The 10,617-nt window shown below is 43.7% G+C and overlaps 1 protein-coding gene across 1 annotated transcript in view; it reads right to left on the reverse strand.

The window, feature by feature from the left end:
- Window positions 1-10,404, reverse strand: part of LOC137350555 (meiosis-specific coiled-coil domain-containing protein MEIOC-like) — a 131,320-nt gene extending 120,916 nt beyond the window's left edge. The window contains exon 1 of the mRNA XM_068015214.1: window positions 10,322-10,404. The gene's annotated coding sequence lies outside the window, so the exon portion shown is untranslated. The remainder of the gene's footprint in view (window positions 1-10,321) is intronic.
- Window positions 10,405-10,617: the final 213 nt, after the last annotated feature.

A 10,617-nucleotide genomic window follows, 5' to 3' on the forward strand; every position in this document is an offset into this window, starting at 1 on the left:
ATTAAGGAAATTCATATCAGCAGAGAAAAAGTATTGGAGAAATTTACAGGACTAAAATCTGAAAAATCTCCAGGACCTGATGGTCCCCACCCGAGGGTTCTAAAAGACATAGTTGCAGAGGTAGTGGATGCGCTATGATTTTCCAAAATTCCTTACAGTCCCATTAGATTAGAAGCTGACAAATGTTACACCACTTTTCAAGAAAGGAGGGAGAGAAAAAAAGGGAACTACCAGACCAATTAGCCTATCAGTCATTGGGAAAATGCTGGAATCTATTATTAAGGAAGGCTTAACAATGCACTTAGAAAAGCACAGTATGATTAGAATAAGTCAACATGGTTTTACTAAAGGGAAATCCTGTTTGACAAATTTATTATGAGTTTTTTTGGGTATGTAACTAGTACAGTAGATAAAGGGGAACCAGTAGATGTAGTATTTCCAAATGAATTTGCAAAAGGCATTTGATAAGATGCCACATAAAAGATTAACAGGCAAATAAGGGCTCATGGAGTTGGGGGTTATATATTAGCATGGAGAGAGGACTAGTTCAGACAGAAAGCAATGAGTGGGCATGAACAGGGTATTTTCAAGTTGGCAGGCAGTAAATAGTGGAGTGCCGCAAGGATCAGTGCTGGGGCCTCAGCTATATTAAATGACTTGGATGAAAAGACATGTATCTAACTTTGTTGATGATATAAAGGTAGGTGGAAAGGTAAGCAGTGGGGAGGACTGAGTTCATTGTGGGACATTTTGCTGGTGCTGTTAGGGAGGGTTTAAACTAGTTTGGCAGGGGGGATGGGGACCTTATGGTAGACTCAGTTGGGACAAAATCAGAAATGAAAATGGAAGGCAGAAAATTAATGGATGAGCCTGGAAGACAGAGGAAATAAAGGTTAGAAAATTTTTAAAAAAAGAGTTTGGCAGTGCTCAAGGGTATCTATCTCAGTGCAAGGAGTATAACAAATAAAGCAGATGAACTGAGGGCACAGATAGACACGTGACAGTATGCTTTCATAGCTATTAGAGAAACATGGTTTAAGGAGGGACAGGAATGGCAGCTCAACGTTCCTGGTTACCAGGTTTTCAGAGGCCATAGGGACGGGAATAAGAAAGGAGGGGAGAGTGGCAATTTTGGTCAAAGAAACTATTACAGCTGTGAGGAAGGATGATATGTTGGAAGGTACATCAAATGAGACCATATGGATTGAACTAAGGAACAAAAAAGGGGCAATCACACTACTGGGAGTGTACTATCGACCCCCAGTCAGAGGGAGATAAGAGCAGTTATGTAGGCAAATCTCTGAGAAGTGCAAGAATAGGACAGTAATAGGGGATTTTAACTACCGCAATATTAACTGGGATAGTTTTAGTATGAAAAGAATTGAGGGAGCAGAATTCTTGAGATGCATTCAGTAGAACTTTTTGCCGGTATGTAGCAAGTCCAACAAGAGAGGGTGCAGTTTTAGGAAATGAAGGTGGTCAGGTGGAAGGAGTGGCAGTGGGAGAGCATTTTGATGGTTGTGATCATAATTCAGTCAGTTTTAACATAATTATGGAAAAGGACAGAGATAGAACAGGAGTTAGAGTTTTTAATTGGGGCAAGGCCAATTTTACTCAACTGAGCAGTGATTTAGCGAAATTGGACTGGAAACAGCTACTTGAAGGTAAATCAGTGTCAGAACAGTGGGAGGCATTCAAAGGGGAGATTCAAGGGGTTCAGAGTAAACATGTTCCCTTAAGAAAAAGGTGAGACAGCCAAATCTAGAGCCCCATGGAGCTTACAGGGTAAGATAAGGCAGTAAAGGAAAGCTCATGTCCAACATGGAGAACTCCATACTACAGAAAGCCGAGAGGAGCATAGTAAGTGGAGGGGAGAAATCAAAAAGGAAGTTAGGAAAGCAAAAAGATGGTATGAAAGAATATTGGCAAGCAAAATCAAGGTGAACCCAAAGATGTTTGATCAATTGTCACGAAGACCCCCACCTGCCAAGAATGAGGCATATTAATTTCGTCAAATGAACATTAGTTTTTAAACTGTCGCTGGAGTGAACAAATGACTTGTTTAAAGAGATCACCAGACATTTAGCTGGAGGACATTTACATACCAAGGGACAGTGCTTGGAGAGACAAAGCAATTACTCTCCGATCCAATTATTTTTTTTTAGTAAAACTAAAGACGTCTGAATTCTTCAGTAAATTAAAATCTAAGGTTTTTAGATAAAAGCTAAGTAAAATCATTACAGTTAACTTCCTTATAAAATGAAGTCAGGGGATGCAGAAAAGATTCATGAGAATGGTTCCAGGTATGAGGAATTTTGTGGATAGAGTGGAGAAGCTAGGGCTGTTCTCCTTGGAGTAGAGAAGATTAAGAGGAGATTTGATAGAGGTGTTCAAAATCATGAGGGGTATCTACAGAGTAGATAGGGATAAACTGTTTCCATTGGCAGAAGGATCAAGAACCAGTGGGCACCAATTTAAAGTGATTGGCAAAAGGAGAAATGGCGACATGAGGAAAAACTTTTTTTTTTTAAAACACAGCGAGTGGTTAGGATCTGGAATGCATTGCCTGAGAGTATGGTGGAGGCATATTCAATTGTGGCTTTCAGAAGGGAATTGGATAAGCACCTGAAGAGAAAAAAGTTTGCAGGGCTACAGGTATAGGGCGGGGTAGCGAGACTAAGTGAGTTGCTCTTGTAGAGAGCTGGCACAGACACAACAGGCCAAATGGCCACCTTCTGTGCTGTAACCATTTTATGATTCTATGACGATTTTAAATTTCGAGATCAATTGATAGACTTTTGTTAACTAAGGGATATGGAGCAAAGGCATATACAGAGTTAGGCTGCAGATCAGCCATGATCTCATTGAATGGCAGAACAAGCTTGAAGGTCGAAATGTCCTGCTACTGTTTTTATGTTCCTTCCTTCCATACTGCCTGCCTTGCCCATCACTTTTGTTCTTGCTGACATACATAAAAGATTCTGAAAGTGCTTGACAGGGTAGACACAGAGGTTGCTTGCCCTGGTTGGGAAATCTAGAACTTGTGGGCACATTCTCAGGATAAGGGGTTGAGATGAGGAGAAATTTCTTCCTCAAAGGGTTGTGACTCTTTGGGATTATGTACCCCAGAAGGTGGTGGATGCTTCATCATTGAGTATAATTAATGCTGAGACAGACAGATTTTTGGACTCTCAGGGAATCAAGGGATACGGGGAGAAGGCAGGAAAGTGGAATTGAGGCAGATCAGCCATGATCATATTGAATGGCGGAGCAGGCTAGAGGGGTCGTATAGTCTACTCCTGCTCCTATTTCTCATGTTGTTATGTACATTGGCCCCCTGTACTCCTAAACATTCAATTCAAATCCTTGTTCTGGTCTACAAATCACTGCACGGGCTTGCCCACCCTATTTCCGAAAACTTCTTCAGCCTGTATTGCCGACTACATTCTCCTGACTAAACATTTTGTGCAAGCCACTCCTCCCCCACCCCAACGCCATTCACTTCAAACCAATATTGGCAGCAGCCTTTCACCACCTTGATCCTAGTCTTTGGAAAGTTTTGTTATCTGTTTCTCTCTCCACAAATGCTGCCAGACCTGCTGAGTATTTCTTGTAGGTTTAAAACAGAAGATTAATTATTTATTGAGCAATGTGCCTCATCTCGAAATTGTCACAACTGCATCCACTCACACATTCACCTGTATACACACACACAAATAGAGGAAAAGGAGTAAGCGGTTTTAAGTAGAGTAGGTTTCGGGGATCAGGGTAAACCTGTTGAGTTCTTTCTGGAGTCAAGTTCTCGTTGGTTGTAGGCTTCTCTCTTGGATGAAAGCTCAGTTGAAGACAGTGGATCACTTCTAATTCACTGCTTTTTTTTAATTTCCAAAATATACTTTATTCATAAAAATCTGTAAAAAATACATTACCAAACAGTTTCAAACAGCACCAAGTCATAAATTACAAACAGTGCAAAGGAGGTCCGTTTCCTTCAATACAATCACGAGTTGCCTCACAACCCTTCCATTTCATTGTCGTATCAGATAAATTTTTACATTTTACAGCAGACAAAATTTTCCCGATACAGTTCGAGGGGTTTCCCATGGATCCAGCCCCTCAGTTCAGCTTGGTGGGTGGACCTTACACATTGATCTTTCCCCATTGAGCCTCTGCTGCGGATGACCCAAGCTTTAGTGCGTCCCTCAGCACGTAGTCCTGGACCTTGGAATGTGCCAGTCTGCAACATTCGGTCGTGGACAACTCTTTGCGCTGGAAGACCAGCAAGTTTCGGGCAGACCAAAGGGCGTCTTTCACCGAATTGATAGTCCTCCAGCAGCAGTTGATGTTTGTCTCGGTGTGCGTCCCTGGGAACAGCCCGTAGAGCACAGACTCCTGTGTTACAGAGCTGCTTGGGATGAACCTCGACAAAAATCACTGCACCTCTTTCCACACCTGCTTTGCAAAGACACATTCCAGAAGGAGGTGGGCAACCGTCTCTTCCCCACCACAGCCACCGCGGGGGCATTGTGTGGAGGGGGAGAGACTTCGGGCGTGCAGGAAGGATCTGACGGGGAGGGCTCTTCTCACCACCAGCCAAGCTACATCTTGGTGCTTGTTTGAAAGTTCTGGTGATGAGGCATTCCGCCAAATGACTTTGGCGGTCTGCTCGGGGAACATTCCGTGAAGACCGCTGCCTGATGGATCAGTGGTGAAAGGTGTTTTCCCGCAGAAACTGCTCCACGAAGGATAGGTGGTACGGCACAGTCCAACTGAATGGAGCGTTCCGCGGCAATGTGACCAGGCCCATCCTTCGCAACACCGGGGACAGATAGAACCTCAGCACGTCGTAACGCTTGGAGTTTGAATACTGGAGGTCTACACACAGCTTGATGCAGCCGCACACGAAGGTGGTCATCAGGATGAGGGCAACGTTGGGTACATTTTTCCCGCCCTTATCCAGAGGTTTGAACATCGTGTCCCTCTGGACCCGGTCCATTTTAGATCCCCAGATGTAGCGGAAAATGGCTTGGGTGACCGCCATAGCGCAGGAGTGGGGTATGGGCCAGACTTGCGCCACGCACAGCAGCGTGAGCGCCTCGCACCTGATGACCAGGTTCTTACAGTAAATGGAAAAGTCCTGGGGAAAATTGATGTACAGAGAGATTTGGGTGTTCAGGTCCATTGTTCCCTGAAGGTGGCAACGCAGGTCAATAGAGTGGTCAAGAAGGCATACGGCATGCTTTCCTTCATCGGACGGCGTATTGAGTACAAGAGTTGGCAGGTCATGTCACAATTGTATAGGACTTTGGTTCGGCCACATTTGGAATACTGCGTGCAGTTCTGGTCGCCACATTACCAAAAGGATGTGGATGCTTTGGAGAGGGTGCAGAGGAGGTTCACCAGGATGTTGCCTGGTATGGAGGGCGCTAGCTATGAAGAGAGGTTGAGTAGATTAGGATTATTTTCATTAGAAAGACGGAGGTTGAGGGGGGACCTGATTGAGGTGTACAAAATCATGAGGCTTTTTCCCCAGAGTGGGGGATTCAATTACTAGGGGTCACGAGTTCAAAGTGAAAGGGGAAAAGTTTAGGGGGGATATGCGTGGAAAGTTCTTTACGCAGAGGGTGGTGGGTGCCTGGAACGCGTTGCCAGCGGAGGTGGTAGACGCGGGCACGATAGCGTCTTTTAAGATGTATCTAGACAGATACATGAATGGACAGGAAGTAAAGAGATACAGACCCTTAGAAAATAGGCGACAGGTTTAGAGAGAGGATTTGGATCGGCGTAGGCTTGGAGGGCCGAAGGGCCTGTTCCTTTGCTGTAATTTTCTTTGTTCTTTACCCACAATGGAGAGAGATCGCTGCCCCCACATGCTCAGCTTGTGTTGTACCTTGGCTACCTGCTCCTCACTGCTGCATAAGTAAAGATGTAGAATTTTAAGCAGGGCTGCCTTCTGGCTTGCTGGATTTCACCCAGCCCCTTAGCTGGAAACAAGCTTCTTTGTGATGCTTCTTTCTGGGTGTCTCTCTCCAGGGAGTTACTTTGAGATCAAATAAGGTCTTCACACCTTTGACTCTGTTGGGAGATGTGGATCTCCCTCCCTGTGGTGACCGACAATGGCCTAGGATATGGCTACTTCACACCTTCTTTGATTCAGAAGAACCCATTCAATTCAAAAATGTCCCTGATGGGTTCAGGATGAGAATAATCTGGTTATGATGTTTCCACTTTATACCTTCTTTGTTTTCAGAAGAACCCATTCAATTCAGGAATGTTTCAGGATGGTGTAATTGATCCCTCCCAGCTCAAAAGGAATTCCTTTGCCCGTCAGACAGTTTGGATATACAAACGCCAGGCCATTTACCTTCAGTGGCCATGTTTAACAGCATAGTCCATTTTTTAAAAAGGTAAAGTCAATTTTTATAACTCTTCAGTTTTACTCCGTATTTTTGTTCATCTTCGCACTCAGTGTATGGCTGACACTAATTTGTCTGTCTTTTATACGCTTTCCCTGATAATGATCGCCCATTATATTTTCTGGAAGCAAATCACCCAGAAACCCAAAAAATAAATAAAACTCAGACAGGCCGGATTAAATAATAAAATGTTGGATGCTCCAGCTCCAATGTCCGTCTCATCTAAACACCTCCTGTAAATGAACAGGAGTCTGAAGCCTGGATTTTGTTTTGATATCAGAATGGCTACAGGCAGGTTATTGAATCAGAAGTGCATAGTTTACACCCAAATTTTCTAGAATGATTCCTAGTGCAAAATTGAACAGATCTAAAAGCAGACTGTAGCGAGAGAGGAAAATAGTATACAAGTCAAATTTAATGGGACAGAGACAAATAAAGCAGAGAGTTACAGTAGGGAGATAAAAATTCGGAAAACCTGTGGAGGCATCTTAACACATTATGAGCTTTTGTCAAGTGGTATTGGTAGATTAGTGATAGGCCAGAAGATTGGGAAAATTTTAGAAACCAGCAAAGGATGATCAAAAAAAAAGAGCGAGAAATTAGAGTATGAGAGTAAACTAGCAACAAATATAAAAACAGACAGTAAGAGCTGTCTTGTCTTATACTTGTCATTCTACAAGTATATGAAAAGGAAGAGAGTAGCTAAAGTAAAGTTCATCCCTTAGAGGAAAAGACCTACGAATTAATAGGAAACAAGGAAACAGCAGAGATTTTGAACAAGTGTTTTGTATCTGTCTTCACAGTAGAAGACACAAAAAGCAGCCATCCCAACAGCAGAAAATCAAGAGGCAAAAGAGAGGGTGGAATTCAAAACAATCACTAGAGAAAAAGTACTTGGAAAACTAATGGGTCTAAAGACTGACAAGTCCCCTGGACCTGATGGCCTGCATCCTAAGGTCTTAAAAGAAGTGGCTGCAGAGATAGTGAATGCATTGGGTGCAATCTAAAATTCCCTAGATTCTGGGAAGGTCCCAGCAGTTTGGAAAACCGCAAAGGCAACACCCCTATTCAAGAAAGGAGGGAGACAGAAAGCAGGAAACTATAGGCCAGTTAGCCTGACGTCTGTCATTGGTAAAATGCTGGAATCTATTAATAAGGAAGTAGTGGTAGGCCATTTAGAAAATCAGAATAAAACCATTTTGACTCTGCTTGATTGTATGAAAGGGAAATCACGTTTGACAAATTTATTAGAGTACTTTGAGAATGTAACAGGCAGGGTGGATAAAGGGGAACCAGTTTTATGTGACACCTTATCAAATGCCTTTTGGAAATCCAAAAGGCATTTGATAAGGTGCCACATAAAAGGTTACTAAACAGGATAACAGCTCATGGTGTTGGGGTTAATATATTTGCAAAATTCGCATGGATAGAGGTTTAGATAACTAAGAGGAAACAGAGGGTCAGGATAAATGCGTCATTTTCAGGTTGGCAAACTGTAACTAGTAGCATGCCACAGGGATCAGTGCTGGGGCCTTTTTACTATCTATATTAATGACTTGGATGAAGGGACAAGAGTGTATTCTAGCCAGATTTGCTAATGATACAAAGATAGGCAGGAAAGCAAGTTGTGAGGTGGACACAAAGCTTCTGCAAAGAGATATAGATAGGTCGAGTGAATGGACAAAAATTTGGCAGATATAGTATAATGTGGGAAATGTGATGTTCTCCACTTTGGTAGGAAGAATAGAAAAGCAAATGATTTAAATGGAGAGAGACTACAAAATGCTGCAGTACAGTAGGATCTGGGTGTCCTCAAACATCAATCACAAAAAGTTAGCATGCACATACTGGGAAGTCAAATGGAATGTTGGCCTTTATTGCAAGGGGCATGAAGTATAAAAGTGGGGAAGTCTTGCTACAACTGTACATGGCATTGGTGAGACCACACCTAGAGTACTGCATACAGTTTTGGTCACCTTACTTAAGGAGGGATATGCTTGTATTGGAGATAGTTCAGAGAAGGTTCACAAGGCTGATTCCTGAGATGAAGGGTTGTCTTATGAAGAAAGGTTGAGCAAGTAACGCACCTCCTGACTCCCCAAATCCTGTTCACCATCGAAGGCACAAGTCAGGAGTGTGATGGAATACTCTCCACCTGTCTGGATGGGTGCAGCTCCAACAACACTCAAGAAGCTCAACACCATCCAGGACAAAACAGCCCGCTTGATTGGCACCCCATCTACAACATTCACTCCCTCTACCACCGACACACAGTGGCAGCAGTGTGTACCATCTACAAGATGCACTACAGCAACTCATCAAGGCTCCTTAGACAGCACATTCCAGACCCACCACCTCTACCAACTAGAAGGACAAGGGCAGCAAATGCATGGGAAGACCACCACCTGCAAGTTCCGCTCCAAGTCACACAACATCATGACATGGAACTATATCGCCGTTCCTTCACTGTCGCCAAGTCAAAATCCTGGAACTACCTTCCTAACAGTACTGTGGGTGTACGTACACTCAAAGGACTGCAGCGGTTCATGAAGGCAGCTCACCACCACCTGCTCAAGGGCAATTAGGAACGGGCAAAAAGATGTTTGCCTAGCCAACAACGTCCACATCCCATGAACATCTAAAAAAAAAAGGAAAGGGAAGCCAAGGTGCATGCATGAGCCTGTAGATATGATGGAGCTCATGGGAGCATGCTATTCAGCATCTTAAGCTTGTTCCACCATTTAATTAGATCATGGATGATCTACACCTCAGCATTTACACACCGAAGCTCCATACTCCTTGATACCTTGAGCTAACAAAAATCTCTCAAAGTCTTGAAAGCATTCACAGCCTTTCATCAGCTTACAAGAACAGTGACCCTCTGTGCAACTCAACAATACCATCCTCACAGGTTAGCACTGCAGCATACCCACAAGTACAGCAAATTGCAAACTACAACTGACCCTTAATGTCACTGCATATACCACTCAATATTACATTTGGAGACTTCCAACAAATGCGTTGCAAAGGAAAAGTGGTGGTTGAAAGCAGGAAAAAGTGCCAGCATGACCAGATGAAGAATGCCATGTTAAATTACAAGGCGGTAGAAAAAGAGGAGGAGGGGGGGGGGAGGGGGGAGGAGTGATAGCCCTCTATTGGTTGTAATAGTCAAACACAATGGAAGAGGGAGTGAGGTTCTTTACCAAGTACAAGATGATTAGAGTTGGAAGAAGAAAAGTTAGCCAAAAAGATCGGACTAGATATTTCTAGTAATTACAAGAGACAGGAAGGAATCGGAGACGATTGGAGGAACAGGTAGACAGCAATTGATAGCAAATGATTTATTAAAAACTATTTCAAAGATGTCAGCTCAATGTGACTCAGTGGCAGCATTCTCGCCCAAGTCAGAATGTCAATGGGCTCAGGACTCACTCCACTGACTTGTGTACTTGAGCTCCGTGTTGCACTGTTGGGGGCGAATCTTTTCGATAAGACATTTAAACTGAGGCCCGCATCTTCTCTCTCAGGTGGACACAAAAAAAATCCCATATCACTGTTTGAAGAGGAGGAGCAGGGGCATTCTCCCAGTGTCCTACCCAATATTTACCCCTCAAGAAACACCGGTAAGCCTGGTCATTTACCTCATTACAGTTTGTGACATCTCACCGTGTGTAAATCGGTTGCTGTCATTTGGTATCAAGCTGTCCTCATAAATTCGCCCTTTTAAGTTAATTAAAAGTTGCTTGGTCAAAGAATACTGAACTTGAAATGATCAAGAGATTAGAAAACTCCATTAACATTCAATGTGGCAAACAGCACGAAGTGAAACAGTACAACTGGAACAATGCTTGCACCTTAAAAAAATATTTATGTATATAACCAAATAAAACAAAAAAGCCACTCACCGTCAACAGTGACCGAAACTATTTACTTCTCTACGGTGCGTACGACCTGCTCCTGCCACCATCTCTCAGGCTCTACTCTGCCCTCAACTGTCACCAACAGACAGCTCGCCACGCGGCTTCCCGCGCTCAGCCCGCGCCACATGACAACCCGCCGACGTCACCGCCGCAACGCCAACGGCTGAGGCGCCAGTGCGCGCTGACGTACCTACCCCTCGCTCCACGAGAGCGCACAAATATTATCGACAACCGAGGCGCGCAGTCATTGGTTTTCCGAATTGAAGAAACCCCGCCCCCCC

Source organism: Heterodontus francisci, chromosome 2 (genome assembly GCF_036365525.1).
Source record: "Heterodontus francisci isolate sHetFra1 chromosome 2, sHetFra1.hap1, whole genome shotgun sequence".
Taxonomy (NCBI): domain Eukaryota; kingdom Metazoa; phylum Chordata; class Chondrichthyes; order Heterodontiformes; family Heterodontidae; genus Heterodontus; species Heterodontus francisci.